Source organism: Bubalus kerabau, chromosome 6 (assembly GCF_029407905.1).
Source record: "Bubalus kerabau isolate K-KA32 ecotype Philippines breed swamp buffalo chromosome 6, PCC_UOA_SB_1v2, whole genome shotgun sequence".
Taxonomy (NCBI): domain Eukaryota; kingdom Metazoa; phylum Chordata; class Mammalia; order Artiodactyla; family Bovidae; genus Bubalus; species Bubalus kerabau.
The window spans coordinates 94,315,047-94,336,784 of NC_073629.1; positions in this window are offsets into that span (position 1 = coordinate 94,315,047).

Consider the following 21,738-nt stretch of genomic DNA (forward strand, 5'->3'; position numbering starts at 1 on the left):
TGTCATGATTTAAAAATAGTAATATATGCTTATAAAAAATTCAAGCAATACAGAAAAAATACCAGGAAGAAAGTAACATATCACTCTTAATTCTAACACTCAAAATAACATCTTTAACTTATGGTGAAAATCATTCTGAACATCTCTATATGTATTTATACCGGATAATTGGCATAGAGAAACCATTTAAAGGGCTCACGCTGAGCAAGATGTTTTAAATAAAATATTTAATTAAAAAGCCTTATGGAAGTTAATTTAACAAGTAAAATGACTAATGGATTTATGAATAAGTTATAAAAGATTATGAAAATAATTGGAGTTATTTTTTAAAACTACACATTTTAATGTTAAACAATATTGACTATTGTCTATCATAAAGATGATCAGTAATCTATACTTCTCCCATCTCCTCTCCTACACCTAATTTTTGTTATTCATTATTTTTACTATGGGCTTCTCTGGTGCTCAGTGGTAAAGAATCTGCCTGCCGATGTAGGAGATGCAAGTTCAGTTTCTAGGTCAGGAAAATCCTCTGGAGGAAGAAATGACAACTCACTCCAGTATTCTTGCCTGGAGAATCCCATGGACAGAGGAGCCTGGCAGGCTTCAGTCCACATGGTTTCAAAAGAGTTGGACACAACTTAGCAACTAAACAGCAATAATTTTTACTTTACCAATATTTATAATATATACATTTTAATTTACAACTATAATTCCTCTAATTGTTTAGGCTAAGTTCTAGATTTAAATAGATGCAATCTTCATCACCAATGTTTCATAATAACTTCTTTTATTTACATTCATGTTTTGACTTGCTGGGTTTCAGCATCAAGCTTTTTTTTTTTTTTCAAGAAGGATTCTAAATTCTTTAAATTCTTTCAATTTTAATAATAGATTTAACAACTTTAAATTGTTAAAGCACTTGTTATTTTTTTATTTCTCTGACAACATAGTTGGGTAAAATATTCCTGGGGTTACACTTTCCCTCAGAATGACATAAACTTTTGCTGTGGACAAGTCTGATTTTATTCCTCCTTATAGGTAACTTGCTTTTACTTCTTGAAGAAAGAATTGTTTCTTTGTCTGTGAAATTCAACAATTTGATCAGGATTAATCTATCTTTTGATAGTATCACTAGAGAATTTTGAAGAAGGCAATGGCACCGCACTCCAGTTCTCTTGCCTGGAGAACCCCATGGACAGAGGAGCCTGGTGGGCTGCAGTCCATGCTAGGAGTCGGACACGACTGAGCGACTTCACTTTCACTTTTCACTTTCATGCATTGGAGAAGGAAATGGCAACCCACTCCAGTGTTCTTGCCTGGAGAGTCCCAGGGACGGGGGAGCCTGGTGGGCTGCCATCTATGAGGCCGCACAGAGTCGGACACTACTGAAGTGACTTAGCAGCAGCAATAGCAGCTAGAGAATTTATTATGTTCCTGTAATTGGCTGACTGAACTTGGGTTAAGACCTTGTCACTCTCTGGGCCTCATTTTCCCCAAATGAGGGAGACAAGGAGTACTTTCAGCTTTGGCAGTCTATACTCCTCTGATTGAATTTGTGAATGAGCAAGCAGGTAGTTTTTCTTTTGTGGCCTGTTAGGGAAAAGATATGTAAGAACTGAATTGAAAGAGCTGCTTCTGGAGGTTATTGCAGGACTTCAGGTTCTTGTGTGGAAATGGACTAGAGCACTAGATGGTCCTTTTCCATCCCTAGAGTGAATAACGATGCTTTGATATGCGTCTGTGACTAGGGGCCAGTTGGCTAAAGTCTGATGTTTCATAGAAGTTTAGAGTAGGAATGTATCTTTAAGCCCTTCTACCCAATGCTTTCATCTTACATATTAGCAATCAGATGCTCAGAGAAGAGGTATGGCTTGTACAAGGTCACACAGTGAGTTAGTGGCACAGCAGGGACCGGAATTCAGACTTTGTAATTCTCAACCTATACTTTCTTCTCTGCAGTGCAGTATGATGACGAAACTTAGAACAGGTCTAGACCCAAGATGAACCCATTATCTTGACTCTGCCTTGCCATTGTCAACTGACACCAATTGGTCCTCGTTTCAGTGGGAACATCTGGGCACTCTGATAGCTCAGTTGGTAAAGAATCTGCCTGTAATGAGGGAGACCTGGGATCCATCTCTGGGTTGGGAAGATCCCCTGGAGAAGGGAGCGGCTACCCACTCCAGTATTCTGGCCTGGAGAATTCCATGGACTGTACAGTCCATTCGGTTGCAAAGAGTCAGACATGACTGAGCTACTTTCACTTTCCTTTTCCTTGGAAGAAAAGTGACTTTCACTCACTTCACTTCACTCTGGACACTTAAAATGGGGGTGAGGAGAAAGATGAAACTTAAAGATGTCCTTCTTTTTCATCAATTCCTTTCAACTCCTCAGTCAGTTCAGTCGCTCAGTCATGTCCGACTATTTGCAACCCCATGAATTGCAGCACGCCAGGCCTCCCTGCTGCTACTGCTAAGTCACTTCAGTTGTGTACGACTCTGTGCGACCCCATAGACGGCAGCCCACCAGGCTCCTCCGTCCCTGGAATTCTCCAGGCAAGAACACTGGAGTGGGTTGCCATTTCCTTCTCCAATGTGTGAAAGTGAAAAAATAAAGTGAAGTCGCTCGGTCATGTCCGACTCCTAGCGACCCCATGGACTGCAGCCTACCAGGCCCCTCCGTCCATGGGATTTGCCAGGCAAGAGTACTGGAGTGAGTTGCCATTGCCTTCTCCGCCAGGCCTCCCTGTCCATCACCAACTCCCGGAGTTCACTCAGACTCACGTCCATCGAGTCGGTGATGCCATCCAGCCATCTCATCCTCTGTCGTCCCCTTCTCCTCCAGCCCCCAATCCCTCCCAGCATCAGAGTCTTTTCCAATGAGTCAACTCTTCGCATGAGATGGCCAAAGTACTGGAGTTTCAGCTTTAGCATCATTCCTTCCAAAGAAATCCCAGGGCTGATCTCCTTCAGAATGGGCTGGTTGGCTCTCCTTGCAGTCCAAGGGACTCTCAAGAGTCTTCTCCAACACCACAGTTCAAAAGCATCAATTCTTCGGCGCTCAGCCTTCTTCACAGTCCAACTCTCACATACATGACCACTGGAAAAACCATAGCCTTGACTAGACGGACCTTTGTTGACAAAGTAATGTCTCTGCTTTTCAATATGCTATTTAGGTTGGTCATAACTGTCCTTCCAAGGAGTAAGCATCTTTTAATTTCATGGCTGCAATCACCATCTGCAGTGATTTTGGAGCCCAGAAAGATAAAGTCTGACACTGTTTCCACTGTTTCCCCATCTATTTCCCATGAAGTGATGGGACCAGATGCCATGATCTTCATTTTCTTAATGTTCAGCTTTAAGCCAACTTTTTCACTCTCCTCTTTCACTCTCATCAAGAGGCTTTTTAGTTCCTCTTCACTTTCTGCCATAAGGGTGGTGTCATCTGCATATCTGAGGTTATTGATATTTCTCCTGGCAATCTTGATTCCATCTTGTGCTTCTTCCAGCCCAGCGTTTCTCATGATGTCCTCTGCATAGAAGTTAAATAAGCAGGGGGACAATATACAGCCTTGACATACTCCTTTTCCTATTTGGAACCAGTCTGTTGTTCCATGTCCACTTCTAACTGTTGCTTCCTGACCTGCATATAGGTATCTCAAGAGGCAGGTCAGGTGGTCTGGTATTCCTATCTCTTTCAGAATTTTCCACAGTTTATTGTGATCCACACAATCAAAGGCTTTGGCATAGTCAATAAAACAGAAATAGATGTTTTTCTGGAACTCTCTTGCTTTTTCCATGATCCAGCAGATGTTGGCAGTTTGATTTCTGGTTCCTCTGCCTTTTCTAAAACCAGCTTGAACATCTGGAAGTTCATGGTTCACGTATTGCTGAAGCCTGGCTTGGAGAATTTTGAGCATTACTTTACTAGCGTGTGAGATAAGTGCAATTGTGCAGTAGTTTGAGCATTCTTTGGCGTTGCCTTTCTTTGGGATTGGAATGAAACTGACCTTTTCCAGTCCTGTGGCCACTGCTGAGTTTTCCAAATGTGCTGGCATATGGAGTGCAGCACTTTCACAGCATCATCTTTCAGGATTTGGAATAGCTCAACTGGAATTCCATTACCTCCACTAGCTTTGTTCATAGTGATGCTTTCTAAGGCCCACTTGGAACACATTCCAGGATGTCTGGCTCTAGGTGAGTGATTATACTATCTTGATTATCTTGGTCGTGAAGATCTTTTTTGTATAGTTCTTCTGTGTATTCTTGCCACCTCTTCTGAATATCTTCTGCTTCTGTTAGGTCCATACCATTTCTGTCCTTTATCGAGCCCATCTTTGCATGAAATGTTCCCTTGGTATCATTAATTTTCTTGAAGAGATCTCTAGTCTTTCCCATTCTATTGTTTTCCTCTATTTCTTTGCATTGATCGCTAAGGAAGGCTTTCTTATCTCTTCTTGCTATCCTTTGGAACTCTGCATTCAGATGCTTATATCTTTCTTTTTCTCCTTTGCTTTTCGCTTCTCTTCTTTTCACACAAGCTGGAATCAAGATTTCTGGGAGAAATATCAATAACCTCAGATAGGCAGATGACACCACCCTTATGGCAGAAAGTGAAGAAGAACTAAAGAGCCTCTTGATGAAAGTGAAAGAGGAGAGTGAAAACGTTGGCTTAAAGCTCAACATTCGGAAAACTAAGATCATGGCATCTGGCCCCATCATTTCATGGCAAAAGATGGGGAAACAGTGGCTGACTTTATTTTTGGGGGCTCCAAAATCACTGTAGATGGTGACTGCAGCCATGAAATTCAAAGATGTTTACTCCTTGGAAGGAAAGTTATGACCAACCTAGACAGCATATTGAAAAGCAGAGACATTACTTTGCCAACAAAGGTCTGTCTAGTCAAGGCTATAGTTGTTCCAGTAGTCATGTATGGATGTGAGAGTTGGATGGTGAAGAAAGCTGAGCGCTGAAGAATTGACACTTTTGAACTGTGGTGTTGGAGGAGACTCTTGAGAGTCCCTTGGACTGCAAGGAGATCCAACCAGTCCATCCTAAAGGAAATCAGTCCTGATTATTCACTGGAAGGACTGATGTTGAAGCTGAAACTCCAATACTTTGGCCACCTGATGCAAAGACCTGACTCATCGGAAAAGATCCTGATGCTGGGAAAGATTGAAGGTGGGAGGAGAAGGGGATGACAGAGAATGAGATGATTGGATGACATCACCGACTCAATGGACATGAGTTTGAGTAAGCTCCAAGAGTTGGTGATGGACAGGAAGGCCTGGCATGCTGCAGTCCATGGGATTGCAAAGAGTTGGACATGACTGAGCTACTGAACTGAACTGAAATGAACTGAACCGTACCGTGATTGTGCAGTATGTTAATATTAAAGAAAGTTTAGTACATATAATTTTCTATTCCATTCATCTATAAATTTAACTTGAAATTAGACAGTTAAAATGCAAAATAATACTATATATTATTCATGGGCACAAATATGCACTGAAAATATAGAGGAGTGAAAAATACCAAAATCACAGTGGTGAATACCTTGAGATGCTAGGGGAGGAGATGAGAGAGGTAGGCAACTGAGGAGTATTAGGGGATTCAGTATTTTATTTCTTAAATGGGCCTTGGGAATAGAAGTATTTGTTACATTGTTTTCCTATAATTTTTTGGTATATTTGAAATATTTCATTAAAAATGAAATATATAGTTCAATGTCAAGTTGAACAACTGTGATAAGGACTTACCCTCTTCTTTTATGATCAGGAACAAGACAAGGATGCCCACTCATGCCACTTTTATTCAACAGAGTTTTGGAAGTCCTAGCCTAAATATCAGACAATAAAAAGAAATAAAAGGAACCCAAATTGGAAAGGAAGAATTAAAACTCTCACTGCTTGCAAATTACATGATACTATACATAAAAAATCCTAAGGGTGCCACCAGAAAACTATTAGAGCAAATCAGTGTATTCAGTAAAGTTACAGGATAAAAAATAAATATACAGAAAACTGTTGCATTTCTATACACTAACAATGAACTATCAGAAAAAGAAATTAAGGAAACTATCTCATTTACCATCTCATCAAAAAGAATAAGATACATAGAAATAAATCTACATAAAAAGGTACAAGACCTGTACTCAGAAAACTAAGATGCTGATGAAAGAAGTGAAGATGACATAAACAAATGGAAAGATATATTAAGTTCTTGATGGAAAATTAATACTGTTAAAATTGCCATACTACCCAAGGTTTTCTACAGCTTCACTGTAATCCCTGTCAAAATACCAATAACAAATTTCACAGAACTAGAACAAATAATTTAAAAATTTGTATGGAAACATAAAAGACCCGAATAGCCAAAACAGTCTTGAAAAAGAATAACAGAGCTGGCAGAATCACACTCCCTGACTTCAGACTCTATCACAAAGCTGTATAACCAAAGCAGTATGGTACTAGCACAAAACAGACCCGCAGATCAGCGAAACAGAATAGAGGGCCCAGAAATAAACCCAAGAGCTTATGGTCAATTACTCTGTGACAAAGAAGGCAAGAACATGCAATGGAGAAAAAAAACCTCTTCATTAAATGGTCCTAGGGAAACTGGACAACTACATGTAAAAGAGTGAAATAAGATCATTCTCTAACACCATACCCCAAAATAAGCTAAAAATGGATTAAAGACCTAAACGTAAGACCAGAAACCATAACACTTCTAGGGGAAAACATAGGCAGAGCATTCCTTAACATAAATTTTAGCATTTTTTTTTTGGATTGGTCTCCAATAGCAAAGGAAATAAAAGCAAAAATAAACAAATGGGATCTAATTAAAACGTAAAACCGTTTGCACAGCAAAGGAAACCATAAACAAAATGAAGACAACCAACTGAATGGGAGGAAATATTTGCAAATGATATGACCATTAAGGGGTTAATATCCAAAATATACAGACAGCTCATATAACTCAACTTAAAAAAAAAATTCCCAATCCAATTTAAAAAATGGGGAAAAAAAAAAAAGAAAAGAGAGCAGGAGAACTGAATAGACATTTCTCCCAAGAGGACATGCAGGTGGCCAACAGGAACATGAAAAGAATACTGGAGTGGGTTGCTAGTTCCTTCTCCAGGGGATCTTCCTGTGTTTCCTGCAGCCCCTGCAGGGCAGGTGGATTCTTTATCACTGAGCCACTGGGAAGCCCACAATGGAATACTATTTAGCCATAAAAAATAATGAGAATTTTGCTATTTGCAACAACATGAATGGACTTGGAGAGCATTATGGTAGTGAAATAAGTCAGATAGAAAAATGCGTGATATCACTTCTAGGTGGAATCTAAAAATACAACGAACTAGTGAACATAACAAAAAGAAACAGACTCACAGATACAGAGGACAAACTAGTGATTATCGGTGAGGAGAAGGAAGGGGGTGGGACAATATAGGGGTAGGGAATTCAAAGGTACAAACTGCTGCTGCTGCTGCTGCTGCTAAGTCGCTTCAGTCATGTCCGACTCTGTGCGACCCCATAGACGGCAGCCCACCAGGCTCCCCCGTCCCTGGGATTCTCCAGGCAAGAACACTGGAGTGGGTTGCCATTTACTTCTCCAATGCATCAAAGTGAAAAGTGAAAGTGAAGTCGCTGAGTCTTGTCTGACTCTTAGCGACCCCATGGACTGCAGCCCACCAGGCTCCTCCGTCCATGGGATTTTCCAGGCAAGAGTGCTGGAGTGGGGTGCCATTGCCTTCTCCTAAGGTACAAACTACTACATATAAAAAAGTTATAGAGGTATATTGTACAACACAGGGAATATAGCCAATATTTTATAATAACTATAATTGGGGTAAAAACTTTGTGAATCACTATATTGTACACTTTTAACTTATATAATATTGTATATCAGCTACACTTCAACAAAAAAAACTAATCATAGATCAGGGGAGAAAAGAATATGACTCTGGCTACAATAGAGAATGAATTGAATAGGGGTTGAGAATAGAAGCAAAGAGATAAACTGGGAGGCTGTTACCATAATCTAGAGGAGAGTATATGGGGTCTAAACCAAGGCGATGGTGGTGGGAAAAGTGAGAAAGGGAAAAATAGAAGACCTATCTTAGAAGAAGCTATCTTAGAAGAAGGAAATAAAAGAAACCATACTTGGAATATGATCAGATGTGTGGTAAGTAAGATTCAAGGATGATGACTCCTTTGAACTATCTCACAAATGCTCTTTGTACATTCACATCATTTGGCATTTAAGCAAATACAGAATGCTATGGTCGTTTTGCTTTTTGTGTTTATCTTTTGTCTCCTCGACAATCTCTTCTGTGGCTCAGATGGTAAGGAATCTGCCTGAAATGCAGGAGACCTGGGTTCAATCCCTGGGTCTGGAAGATAGCCTGGCAAAGGGAAAGGCAACCTACTCCAGTATGCTTGCCTGGAAAATCCCATGGACAGAGGAACCTCGTGGGCTACAGTCCAAGGGATCAAGAAGAGTTGGACACGACTGAGCAACTAACACTTTGTCTCCTTGATAGACTGGGAGCTCATTGAGGGTAGAATCTCTTTTCCTTTGACTCTTCCACAGTCCCTTACCTTGTGCCAGAGCTTTTGAGAAAGGCTTGGTAAGAGCTGGGGAGGTGCTGAGTAGGATGGCTTGGGGCCAAAAGCAATAATATTCTGATGCTCTGGGCAAGGCTGTTGAGGAAACGGGAATCCTCTGGCTGGCTGAAATCAGATGAGCCTTTGAAGAGCCAGGAAGAAGAACTTGGAGCAAGAGATGAGCTGAAATCTGGTATAGGAAAACAAGCTCAGGAGATTTTGATAGCAAGGAAGGGATTACTAGAAATGATACAAGAGCAGAGGGGAAAAAGGTGGTGTGCGTAGAGGTCCCTGTAAATTGTCTTGGTTAAGACATTGTTCTTCATCTGTTTGCTTGGCAGAGCAACAACCCTGATCCTTAATGGTGCATTGGAAATACTTATAATACTAACAGGTTATTTGCTAATTTGATCAGTTCTAATCTATCATAGAGCCTCCTGAAAGCTAAGCCACTAAAGTGAATCAAAAGTTGCTCAGTCGTGTCTGACTCTTTGCAACCCCATGAACTATACAGTCCATGGAATTCTCCAGCCAGAATACTAGAGTGGGTAGCCGCTCCCTTCTCCAGGGGATCTTCCCAACTCGGGGATGGAACCCAGGTCTCCCACATTGCAGGTGGATTCTTTACCAGCTTAACCACCAGGGAAGCCCAGGCCACTAAAAAAAATCATATTAAAAATGAATTATAGCACTTTATTCATTTATTCAGTAACTTATTCAAAAGAGGTTTTTTGAGCACCTGTTATCGTATATATTCTGTTCCAAGTGCTGAATTATGAAACTTCTACTCCACTGGAGAGACAATGATTAAGTATTTACAAGTGTGATAAATGACACTAATGAGAAATTTACCATTTTATAAGACCATATAACAGGAAGGTCTAAACTTGTCTCTGGACCAGGGAAGGCTTTCTTCAGGAGTGATGTTTAAGTTGAAGCCTCAAGGATGAGTAGGAGTTAGCTGGATGATGAACTGGAAGAATGAATGCAAAGAGACAGTGGGAGTGGCATTGGCATGTGGGGATGCCCACAGGCCTTAAGAGCCCAGTGTTACTCAGAGAACTGAGAGGTATATCTTGACTGGAGCATGTTGTATGGGACATGAGACAAAGCTGAGAGAATGCTGGAGGCCAGCTCATCTAAGACTTCATAGTCACGTCAGAGTATTCACAGACCTTCTTGCTGGAATGCCTTTGTTCTGGTACTAGGGAATATACCGAATTGAATCAGACTTTTAAAGGACTTTAACCCTAGGCTTTAAATAGCTCATCACGTGGGTAGAACCACTCTGCTAATGACAGTGCAGTATGATAAATATGATGATAGAGGTAAGAAGAGATTTTCATGGGGATTCACAGAACAGCCACTTAACGAATAAAAGTATCTCGTCATATTGCCTTTTATGTTATGGCATATTGTCTCCAAACTCATATTAGAACAATCAGTTGTAGAACTAAGTTTAGTTTGGTATTCTTTTCAGACACACAGGAAAAATGGTTTAGCCAATCAAACAATTTGGCAATCAAACAATTTATAGTATATGTCTTGCTTATGACCTATTTCTTTCCTTTTCATAAACTCTCACTATTCCTTTAAGACTTGGCTGAACTGTCCCCTTTCTGCTTTATTCCAGATTGAGTCAGAAATCTTTCCCTCTGTGTCCCTGAAGGATCCTGGTATATAATCTGTTATAATATATTCTTTTCATTTTCTGTATCCCCACTAGACCTTTTTTTTTTCCAAGTAAACTTCTTAAGTATATAGATTTTGTTATGCTCATCCTTAAACTGGTCATTCAGCAAATATTTATCAAACACCTACATCAGGTTGAGTGCTGCATATTCAGTGATAACCAGATAAGACTCAGTCCTTGGTCTCACAAAGCTTCTAGTCTAGTGCAGAAGGCAGATGAGTAAAGGGGCAAGAACAGTGTGGGGAGCTCAGAGCAAGGGCATGTAAATTACTTGAGGTGGGGGTGGGCAGTGGGGATAACATAAGGTTTGCAGAAAGAAGGGCTTCCCAGGTGGTTCAGTGGTAAAGAATCTGTCTGCCAAGGCAGAAGATGCGAGTTCAGTCCCTGGGTTGGGAAGACCCCTGGAGGAGGAAATGGCACCCCACTCCAGTATTCTTGACTGGTAAATCCCGTGAACAGAGGAGCCTGGTGGGCTACAGTCCACGGGGTCCCAGATAGTGGGACACAACTAAATATTCACACATGCACGCACGCAAACTGAGAACTGAAGGATAAGCATGAGTTAACAGGGCAAACTGAAGTCGTGGTTCCAACGCTGAGACACAGAGAGTACAACACATTCAAGAAACTGAAAGAAGTTCATAGAACAGTGGAGTTTTGGGGCAGGTAGAAGTGATTAGGTGGACAGGTGATAGGGGAAAGGAGGGAGCAATTAGAGATCGGTGCTCAACATGATGGTGTACACGTAGAAAGCACTATGTAAATATTTGCTGGATGAACGTCTCATTTGCCTGAGAAAGTGAGACCTTTGGGAAAGCCAAGTTTGTGAGCAATTATTTGTTCTCGTTCTCTAGGAGACATTGTACTGGGTGAGTTAAAAGCCTGGTTTCTGATACCGACTACTTAGATTAGTATCCTGGCTTTGACAATTAGTAGCAGAGGTGACCTAGACAAATTACATAAACTCTTTTGAGTCATTTATTCTTATCTGTAAGTTAGAGATGATAATAATACTTCATATGATTGTTGTCAAGATTAAAGTTAATATTTGTAAAGCATTGGAACAGAGCCTAGAACTAAGCACTGTGTGTTGGCTGATATTATTCCTCCACTCATCAAAACATTTATTGAGGGACAGAACTGCGATAGAGGCTGTGAAAATAAGATGTGGCTCCAGCCATGGAGGAGGACCATAAAGTCTGGTGAGGGAGAAGATTCATAAATAAGTAATTACAATACAATATGATCAAGCAGGGTGATAGCAGTAAGTACTGAAGAAGAGGAAGAGACTTATTCTCTCCAAAGAAGCCAAAAAAAAAGACAATGGAAACTGCAGAGGGTAGGATGCATTTAAGTGGGTGAAGAAGGAACAGTTTGCCAGCAAAGAAAGGCAATAGAGTTTATCATGCCAAGGAAGTACCATATTGCAAAGGCTTAATACGATGCAAGCCTAGGGCATGTTTAACAAAGGAAAAGGGGCACTAGAAATCTTTTATGTTCCAAGGTCTATGCCTGACACTTTTTAAAGTTACTTCTTTAACTTGAACTTCAACTGGTAAGAACTATTACCAGTGTACCCACTCTACTTGATACTCATATAGTACCTACTGCTGCAGTCACTTTATGTATACAAACCTTGTGAAAATTGTATGAAATAGGTACTATTACTATCCCTGTTTTACAGATGAGGAAACTGAGGCAGAAAAAGTGAAGTACCTCAATCAAAGTCATACAGCTAGGAAGTGGCAGAGCCAAAATTCAAGCCTGTAGTTTGACACCAGAATCTGTACTCTTCACCACTAACCTATTCTGCACCCTCAACTCCCACCCACTAGTTGATGATTTTGATCTGTAATAGTTATGGAAATTAGATATCCAACCTAGTTGGAAGTGCTTGTAAAGTTAGAGTTGAAGGTCACTTCTGGGAGAAAAGTGTGTGGACTCTCTAGTATGTGCAGTCTGCACAAGACTGTACATAAAATTGCTTGAATATAACTCCTTCCCCTCTCTGACTTTCACATTTGCTTTAGCCAGCAAATATGGGTTAGGGGTAGGGTGGATATTCATTGAATTACACAGGATGCCTCAAGCCATACATGTTTCTCTGGGGGTCCATTTTAAACTTGGATCCTCCAACCAGCAAGTTGCTCTCTCTGGAAACAAAAATGTTTAAAATACCCCTTTCACTGTAGAGGCGGACAAAAGTGCACAGAAAATGCAACACAGATAAGACACATGACAGAAAATTAGGATTTTATCTAGAGCTAGGCAGAGCCATATTAATTCACAAAGTAACATTTCAGGGGACAATCAAGAATAATAAGAGAGAATTTTGCAGGCTTATTGGAGGAAGCAAGCTTCCTCAGGAATATGATCCATTAAGATTGTACTTAAAGTGAACCTTGAGCCAATACAGTTATGGAGATTTAGATTAAGGGCTCCAGGCAGAAGAGAATTTATAAAATTTGGATAGAGCCGAAAGGAAAGTCTAAAGTGAACCTGAGGAATTCACTTTGCTTAATAGTTTCCCCTAGTTTTCTTAGAAAGGAGGAACTGAAGTTTAAACCAGAACCTATTAAACCACCTTTGAATATCATTAAATAGATTTATCTGTAAGTCAATGGGCAGTAAACTGTACATTTCCATTTCAGAGCATGGACTTGGTCTTTCTCAGTGAACCCTTTTGTGACCTTTGTAAAATCTCGAGTTAAAGAATCCCTCTGTGTATGTCCTATAAATAGCAATCTGGAAGGTTAGACCTAAGTTGACGTGTAGTCAAAACTCTATCTTCCAGAGTGGACAAAAAAGAGAACACTTCTTTTTAGTCTGAGTGTAATATATAGAACATGAACTTCCAGACAACTCTGAGGATGTTCAGACTTCTCTGTGTGTGTGAAACTGCTGGAGAGCTGGGTTCTGGAGAGGTGGAATTTATAGCAACATTATGTCCCAGATTTTTGAGGACAGCTCAGATTTCAAATATCCTATCTTGTTGCAATTATAAGTATGCTTATAAACTTGCACTCTCATGTATCCTAATTTGAATAGAGGAAAATATGGGCATAATGTAACTGATTCCTTGTTGGACTTTATAGTCAAAGCTATGGTTTTTCCAGTAGTCATGTACGGATGTGAGCATTAGACCATAAAGAAGGCTGAGTGCTGAAAAATTGATGCTTTTGAACTGTGGTGTTGGAGAAGACTTTTGAGAGTCCCTTGGACTACAAGGAGATCAAACTAATCAATCCTAAGGCTATGGTTTTTCCAGTAGTCATATATGGATGTAAGAGTTGGACTATAAAGAAAGCTGAGCACTGAAGAATTGATGCTTTTGAACTCTTGAGAGTCCCTTGGACTGCAAGAAGATCCAACCAGTCCACCCTAAAGGAGATCTGTTCTGAGTGTTCATTGGAAGGACTGATGTTGAAGCTGAACCTCCAATACTTTGGCCACCTGATGCAAAGAGCTGACTCATTTGAAAAGACTCTGATACTGCGAAAGATTGAAGGTGGGAGGAGAAGGGGATGACAAAGGATGAGATGGTTGGATGGCATCACCGACTCAATGGGCATGAATTTGGGTAGACTCTGGGGGTTGGTGATGGACAGGGAAGCCTGGCATGCTGCGGTCCATGGGGTCACAAAGAGTCGGACATGACTGAGCAACTGAACTGAACTGAAAGGAAATCATCCCTGAATATTCATTGGAAGGACTGAAGATGAAGCTGAAATTCCAATACTTTGGCCACCTGATGCAAAGAGCCCACTCATTGGAAAAGACCCTGATGCTGGGAAAGATTGAGGGCAGATGGAGAAGGGGGGGACAGAAGATGAGATGGTTGGATGGCATCATTGACTCAATGGACATGAGTTTGAGCAAACTCCAGGAGATAGTGAAGGACAGGGAAGCCTGGTGTGCTGCAGTCCAGGGGGTCACAAAGAGTCGGACATGACTGAGTGACTCAACAACAACAACGATAAGTATAAGTAGCAGAAGGAGGTCATCTTTGGGTTAGAGGGATAACAGTGCTCTTCAAAGAGTATTCCTTGGTAACAAGGTGAAAGAAAGCTGTCTTAGGTGTAAAAGAGGCTGGGAGAAACTCCTGAAAAACTGAGACTGTGTGTGCCATTTGGACAGAACAGAAAAGTCCGAGGGAGAGAAGTCTGGGGACAAAATAGAGAGAGGCAGCTCCTAGTTAAGGTCAGCTGTGTCCCTGTTGAAGAGGAGGAAAGGGCTGAAAGTTTGAGAAAACAAGGACAGAGAGGGAAAGGGAGAGCGTTAATAGAGAAGTTAAGAGAGAAACTTAAGACTCAGGAGAGTGAGGAGAGAGAAGGAGAAGATTAGGAAGATCAAGAGCAGAAAAATGGAGTGAGAATGGGTAGAAGGGAACTAGAGTAAGCAAGCGTATGTGGGCCAGAGAGACAAAGAGGAATCTCAAGATTTCTCTCAAGGTTATAGATGCCTGGAGGGCCCTCGGAGGAGTGTAGGGAGAGATCTAAGGCTGGGTAAGGATTCTGGAACTGGACCAAGGGTTGTCTAAACAAGAAAAATTCAGAGCTGCATATAAGATCTGCTTGAACTGCTAATCCCTCCAAGGATCTCTTTGACAGTCTCCCCTCCAAAACTGTAAGTGATCTTGGGTCATATTCTCGGGGGAACTTTGGAAACGCAGCAAGATTTTCATTGATGTTGCCTAACCTTTAGGTAATCTCTGTCTAAAATATTGTTGGTGTGCAAGGTGGGGGTACTTGACTATTTAGAAGGTGTGTTTTCAGACTCCAGGGGGATGTCAAAGTAACTAAAGTGTGACAAGTCGCCCCCTCCCCAAATCTGGCACTCCTGTGTTTTTAGTCAGTATTTTTTTTTTTTTTAAAGGAAACTGTGTTTGTGGATACTATAGCCTTTATTCAGAGATTCTGAGAAACCTGTCATTTTTAAAGCTTGAAAATATTTAGTTTGTTTTCTCTTCCACGTAGTAGGGAAGTAGAATTTAGGACAGATCTTTTAAATTAATTTGGTAATACACATCAGGAAGCTTTAAAATTTTCACACTACTTGATATAGAAATCCTCCATCTTAGAATTTTCTCTGAGGAAATATCTTTTTTATTTTTAATTTTATTTATTTTTGCCTGTGCTGGATCTTCGTTGCTGTGTGGGCTTTTCTCTAGCTGCAGCAAGCAGGGGCTCCTCTCTAGTTGCAGTGCACGGGCTTCTCATTGTTGTGGCTTCTCCTGTTGTGGAGAACAGGCTCTAGGGTGCTTGGGCTTCAGTAATTGTGGCAACGGAGCTTCAGTAGTTGCTCTGTTGCATGTGGGATCTTCCTTGCCCAGGGACTGAACCTGTGTTTCCTGTATTGGCATGTTGATTCTTTACCACTGAGCCACCAGGGAAGCCCTGAGGAAATAATATTATAGTGCTTTATACATTAATGCAAAAAGCATTATTTAGAATAGAAAAAAATTAAAAGTAACTTAAATGCCTAACAATAAGGGACTGGTTAAGCAAATTATGACACCTTCTTTTATATAAAATTTTACAGCTGCTAAAACTGTATTTACAAAGAATTCTTAACGATGTGGAGAAATACTTAGGATAAAACCAGTCAATCTTAAAGGAAATCAATCCTGAATAGTCCTTGGAAGGACTGATGCTGAAGCTGAAGCTACAATACTTTGGCCACCTGATGCAAAGAACTGACTCATTGGAAAAGAGCCTGATGCTGGGAAAGTCTGAGGGCCGGAGGAGAAACGGGTGACAGAGGATGAGATAGCTGGATGGCATCACTGACTCAGTGGACATCAGTTTCAACAAGCTCCAGAAGATAGTGAAGGACAGGGAAGCCTAGCAAGCCTGCAGTCCATGGGGTCACAAAGAGTCAGACACAACTTAGCAACTGAACAACGACAAAACATTAAACAAAAAATATATTATGTGCAAAGTGTGATCTCAACTGTTAAAATGCATTAAAAAAAAAAAAGGCTGAAAGAAAATATACCCAAAAGTTGTTTAGATTATCGTAAGATAGTGGGGTATGGTCTATTGCTATTGTTATTTTCCTCTTTATGTGCTCAGTCACTCAGTCACGTCTAACTCTTTGTGACCTCATGGACTGTAGACCTCCATCCTCCTCTGTCCCTGGAATTCTCCCAGGCCAGAGTACTGGAGTGGGTTGCCATTTCCTTCTCCATTTTCTTCTTTATTTTTTCCTAAAATTTCCAGATTTTCTGAAAAGAGCATGTAATTCTATTATAATCAGAAAAAAAAAATTTCATTTTAACAGTTTAAGAAAACAGGGAACTATTGGGTTGGCCAAAAAGTTCATTGGGATGAAATTTTAACTTTTCACCCAACCCAATATTTACAAACATAAAAGTCATTTATTAGAAAATAATTTTAGAAAAGATTTAGGAGTTGTAAAACACACATTAAAGGAAATAAAGCAAAATTGTTAAAAGAAATAAAATAAAACTTTTACTTTAAAAATTTATTTTTAACTTTTATTCTATGAAAAATAAAACTTAACCTCTGAAAATGCAAATAGTTATGAAGACTATATAGCAACATGAAAAATGCATATGATTTAAGGTTGAATGAAAATAAGACAAAATTATTAAGATTACAACTATTCAGTCCAACACTTACATACAGCTCACAAAATATAGTAGGCACCCAGTCAAAGGAATTTCTGTACACATATAGTGGCTAACACTTGAACCTTTCCACCTTTGCACTCTAGCCCTTTGCTTTTTCGTTTCAGACATGTATTTCTGACATGGTTTACTTCTAGATTCTGCCTTGCTCCTGCCAAAATACATTCAGAAGCAACTTTTGGTTATGCTTTTCCAAATCTGACCTAGTCTCTGGTACTGGGCTATCAGCACAGGCCAGCTGTCTTATCTTGAAGAGCTGTTGTGTTTTTTTTTTAAAGAAGAAAGACTGTTATGAAATCCAGTATATGAAAATGCTAACAGTACTGTAGTAGAATTATCCACAGTTCATGCCCCCTTTCTTTAGGTTTGAGACTTTGCAATGTGGTTATGTGAGGTCTATAATAAAAAATATTCAAAGTTTGAATTAAAGACACTTGCCAGGTACTTTCAGAGGTAATTGGATTCCCCTCCCTTTTATGATTTCCAAGGATGGATATAAAATTGATAAACCATTAGCCAAGAGGATACTGGGTCTGAGATCCAAGCTGGGTCAGAGAAACTGTTCTTCACCTTTTTCTCTCCAAAGGAGACTCTGCATAGCCAAAACAGAGATATGGAAATATCCAAAGCTTTATATACTTCCCAAAGGCTGTAGGAACAAGTCCAAGCTCTTTAATGTGTGTGTGTGTGCTCAGTCGATTCAGTCGTGTCAGACCCATGGACTGTAGCCTGTCAGAATCATCTGTCCGTGGGATTCTCCAGGCAAGAATACTGGTGTGGATTGCCATGCCCTCCTCCAGGGGATCTCCTTGACCCAGGGATGAAGCCCATGTCTCCTGTGTTGCAGGCAGATTCTTTTACTGCTGAGCCACCCGGGAAGCCCACACTCTAAAATGGTTCCCCAAACCTTTCACTATCTATTGCCATTCTATTATTTCCCCAACTTTATCTCCCAGTAGTCTGCTAACCTTTTTCTTTCTTCCTTACCCTATGCAACATCCAACTATTTGCCATTCCTTAAACACATATTCACTTTTTTCATTTTTAAAAATTGATGTATATAATTCATATAGTAAGAAGCACAAAACTTAAGTGTACCACTTATTGGTTGTTCACAGATGTATACACATGTGTGACCACCACCCAGTTCAAGATCTAGAAGATTTCTAGCACTCTAATAGGCTCTCCTGTACCCCTTTCTGGTCCATATCTACATCCTCACACAGAGATAACAACTATTTTGACTTCCATCAACAAAAATTAATTTTGTCTGTTCTTGAATTTTAAAAAATGGAAATATACCATATGTATTCTTTAAAATACTCAGTTTATCTTAATGTTTCCTCTGCCTGAGAGTGAAATGTTAAATATCTGTCATGTGCTAGTGCTTTCCCATTCAGCAGACATTCCTAATTCATCATTAAAAAAAACCGTTCTATGTATTTGGCTTTGTTGAGCATAGGATCTTTAGTGTGACATGTGAACTCAGTTGTGGCATGTGGGACCTAGTTCCCTGATCAGGGGTCAAACCCAGGCCCCCTGCATTGGAAGAGCTGAGTCTTAGCCACTGGACCACCAGGGAAGTCCCCATCACTCTTTCTCATTGTCCCTAGACTGAGTTTTTAGGCTTACTTTCTAAACTGCATACCAGCAGTTGCTCCTGGTTGTTCAGAGCTGGTGATAGTGAAACCTCCCTGAACAAGAACAATCTCTTCTACATGAGAACTTTTATCTGTACCATGAACAACACATCTTAATAAACCATTTAGGTCTTGTTATTCTAACACTGTACACATGTTACATCTTTCTGATCTGTCCCTTTTTTCTGTCCTACTTCTACTTATTTCAAGCTTTCATAATCTGTCACCTGATTTTCTACAACAATCCCTAACTGTTTTCCCTGCCTTCAGTTTTGGCTCCTCTATTCTTATCTATGCATTGCTAATTAATCTTTTCTAATATCCAAGTATGACTGTATCATTCTCCTGGTTGAAACTCTTTAAGGACTACCTTTCAGGTACGGCCAGGTGCTCAGCCTGGTACTGCAGGCCTATGATCTGGCCCTCCAGTATCATTTCCTGTACCCTGCCCTCCAGTGTGCCAACTAGTCGCAGATTCCCGTAACATGCCCTACCCTTTTTCTTCTCTATATCTTGAATGCTCTTCCTCTCCTTTAGATGGCTATTTCACTCGCCTTTCAAAGATACTTCAAGAATATTTATTTTCCAAAGTTTTGTTGATCATTCTTTCCTTCTCTCCCAGACAAAATTAGTTATCCCTTATTTGTGTTTTCATAATGTTTATACATACCTTTATTATGGCAGTTATCACATTCTATTAGTATTTGTTTATGTTTCTGAGAGCTCCTTGAGGGAAGAGAGATTTGCAGCTCCAGAACTCATCAGAGTGTGCCTTTTTTTTTTTTTTACAACTTTTTAAAGTTCTAGTAAAGTATACATAACATAAAATTTATTATCTTTACCATTTTAAAGTGTACAATTCAGTCAGCATTAAATGCATTCATAATGTGCAACCATCACCACCATTCATCTCTGCCACTCTTTTAATCTTGTAAAATTGAAACTCTTTCTTCATTCTCCCCTCCCCCAGCCCCTGGTAACCACCTTTCTACCTTCTGTCTATGATTTTGACTACTCTAAGTATATAGAATCACACAGTATTTGTTTTTTTTTGTAACTGGTTTATTTCAGTTAGCATAGTGTCATTGAAGTTCACCCATGTTGTAGCATATGCAGAATTTCCTTTCCTTTTAAGACTGAATAGTATGCCATTGTTTGTGTATACCACATTTTGCTTATCCATTCATTCATCAGTGGATATTTGCAATGCTTTCACTTTTTAGCTATTGTGTGAATAATGTTGCTAAGAATATGGGTGTACAAATATCCCTTTGAGACTTAGTTTTCAAGTCTTTTGAGTATATGCCCAGAACTGTAATTGCTGGGTTATATGGTAATATAATTCTATGTTTAATTTTTTTGAGGAACCACTTACTGTTTTCCACAGCAGCTGTATCATTTTGTATTCCAACCAGCATTGCACAAGGGTTCTAATTTCTCTACATTCTCACAAACACTATTTCCTAGTTTTTTTTGTTTGTTTGTTTTATGGTGGTAGCCATACTAATGAGAGAGAGAGATACAATGATATCTTGTAGGTTTGATTTGCATTTCTTTAATGATTGGCAGTGCTGAGGATCTTTTCATGTGCATATTGGTCATTTGTATATTTTCTACAGAGAAATGTGTATCAGGTTCTTTGCCCATTTTGAATCAGGTTGTTTGTTTTTTTGTTGTTGAGTTTTACTTCACTGTATACTGTAGATATCAGATATATGATTTGAAATATTTTTGCCCATTCTGTGGGTTGCCTTTTTACTCCATTGCTACTGTCTTCTGATGCACAAGTATTTATTTTTCTTGAAGTCCAATTTGTCCATATTTTCTTTTGTTGCCTGAGCCTTTGGTGTCATATCTAAGAAGTCATTGCCAAATCCAATGTTGTGAAGTTTTTGCCTTACATTTCTGTCTCAGTTCAGTTCAGTTCAGTCGCTCAGTTGTGTCTGACTCTTTGCGACCCCATGAATCGCAGCACACCAGGCCTCCCTATCCATCACCATCTCCCGGAGTTCACTCAAACTCACGTCCATTGAGTCGGCGATGCCATCCAGCCATCTCATCCTCTGTCATCCCCTTTTCTTCCTGCCCCCAATCCCTCCCAGCATCAGAGTCTTTTCCAATGAGTCAACTCTTTGCATGAGGTGGTCAAAGTACTGGAGTTTCAGCTTCAGCATCATTCCCTCCAAAGAAATCCCAGGGCTGATCTCCTTCAGAATGGACTGGTTGGCTCTCCTTGCAGTCCAAGGGACTCTCAAGAGTCTTCTCCAACACCACAAGAGTTTTATTATTTTAGGTCTTACACTTAGGTCTCAGATCCATTTTGAGTTAATTTTTTTATATGGTATTAGGTAAAGGTCTCACTTCATTCTTTTGCAATATGACTGTCCATGCATTATTTTCCCAGGCAAAAAGACTTTTTGCCTTTGAATAGCCTTAGCACTTTCATTTGGAAAAGGCAATGGCACCCCACTCCAGTACTCTTGCCTGGAAAATCCCATGGACGGAGGAGCCTGGTAGGCTGCAGTCCATGGGGTCGCTAAGAGTCAGACACGACTGAGCGACTTCACTTTCACTTTTCACTTTCATGCATTGGAGAAGGAAATGGCAACCCACTCCAGTATTCTTGCCTGGAGAATCCCAGGGACGGGGGAGCCTGGTGGGCTGCTGTCTATGGGGTCGCACAGAGTCGGACACGGCTGAAGCGACTTAGCGGCAGCAGCAGCAGCACTTTCATTGAAAATTATTTGATCATATATTATCTGGGATTTATTTCTGGACAGAATGCATGACATTTTAGAGGATTCAAAAATGAATCAGAGTATAGATTGTCCTCAGTTCAGTTGAGTCTCTCAGTCATGTCCGACTCTTTGTGACCCCATGAACCGCAGCACACCAGGCCTCCCTGTCCATCACCAACTCCCGGAGTCTACCCAAACCCATGTCCATCGAGTTGGTGATGCCATCCAACCATCTCATCCTCTGTTGTCCCCTTCTCCTCCTGCCCTCAATCTTTCCCAGCATCAGGGTCTTTTCCAATGAATCAGCTCTTCGCATCAGGTGGCCAAAGTATTGGAGTTTCAGCTTCAACATCAGTCCCTCCAATGAACATCCAGGACTGATCTCCTTTAGGATGGACTG